The sequence below is a fragment of the Frankliniella occidentalis genome, unplaced genomic scaffold, assembly GCF_000697945.3.
Source record: "Frankliniella occidentalis isolate FOCC.00 unplaced genomic scaffold, Focc_3.1 Scaffold218, whole genome shotgun sequence".
Classification (NCBI taxonomy): Eukaryota; Metazoa; Arthropoda; class Insecta; order Thysanoptera; family Thripidae; genus Frankliniella; species Frankliniella occidentalis.
The window spans coordinates 21522-22834 of record NW_026267344.1 but is presented as its reverse complement, the minus strand read 5'-3'; the positions used below and the strand labels follow the sequence as shown (position 1 = coordinate 22834).

Genomic DNA, 1313 nt, shown 5'->3' with positions numbered 1-1313 from the left:
TTCAAATGCCTATATCTCCGGAACCGTTTGAGCTACACCGCCCAGATTTTGCACAGAGGTAGGCCGAATTGGTAACTAAATTATCGTGAAGCATAATTTTTTTCGAAAAACATCGAAGAAAATGTCACAAACTATGTGCATCTTCCTTACTTGGATTTCGACTTGGATTTCGGAACATTTCAACAATTTTTTTCGACTCTTCTCATATTTTTAGACGATTAAGGTATCTATGCGGCCTACCTCTGTGCAAAATCTGGGCGATGTAGCTCAAACGGTTCCGGAGATATAGGCATTTGAAGATCACATTTTGGCTGCTTTTATGATGTTTTCTTACTAAAAGTTGTCCAAAACAAACGAAAAACATAGTATGGGCAGCTAAAACTGGTGCCAATCTTAATCTACAGATGTCCCCTGCAATATGTATCGCGCCCAGCGAAATTGGTGTGTACCACCTAAAAACCTTCCCTTGTAAGTACCGTATAACAAATGAGAAGACTTTTTGCCTTTGCTCTCAAGCTTGTAAAATATTTTTATTTGTTTATCTATATATGGATATTTTTGATGTTCCCAAAGTACCGCAGTCCTTAACACGTTCAGTGCGGCATGACCTACCCCGTTAACGGCCGCCCTGAACGTGTTAAGCACATGCTCCTGGTAAAAAAAAAAAATTGAATTTTAAATCAGTAATGTGTACTCACCAGTTGGTAGGCGTGGGCTGCAGTCGGGAGACTGCGTTCAGGTCGCCGGTTCCACTCCGCCGCCGAGCCATGCCTGCAACACAGAGACAAGCGCCCAATCAGCGTCGTCCTCGAAGCAGTTCAATGCGATTTAATTATTACTCTCCCATCATCGCGAGCCAATCGGAGGTCACCTCGCCGAACACTGTCAGCAAAGTGTTGCGTTACCACACCCGCCACCCGCGTAGCACAGAATTGTCGTACGACTGTCGTACAACAGTCGAAATAAAGATACAAACGGCCAATTGAAAAAATTTCACTATGTGCGACAGTTTTGTCGTGTCACTATGGCACTCTTTTAAATTTTGTACCAAAAGTACAGCAAATGTACAGTATGCATGTACAGACTCATCGTCTTACTTTAGTGTAGGTGAAGTGTGCCGCCCATAAGACTCAAGTGTGCATGTGTACTGGTGCGTGCGTGCGAGCGGTCTGTGAGCGTGTGACTGCGTGCTGTGACAGACGACCTGCCACGCCGGCCGGCAGACAATATGTCACCACACCAATTACACTTTACTTGCCCGAAGTGCCGCACATACTGGCTTTATGCTCGTCACTCCTCTCGGCCAACGCGGC

At 45.2% G+C, this 1313-nt stretch overlaps 1 protein-coding gene across 1 annotated transcript in view; it reads right to left on the bottom strand.

Moving 5' to 3' along the window:
* LOC113209486 (uncharacterized) overlaps positions 1–782 on the bottom strand; it is a 42148-nt gene extending 41366 nt beyond the window's left edge. Inside the window, exon 1 of the mRNA XM_052272686.1 lies at positions 699–782. The gene's annotated coding sequence lies outside the window, so the exon portion shown is untranslated. The remainder of the gene's footprint in view (positions 1–698) is intronic.
* Positions 783–1313: the final 531 nt, after the last annotated feature.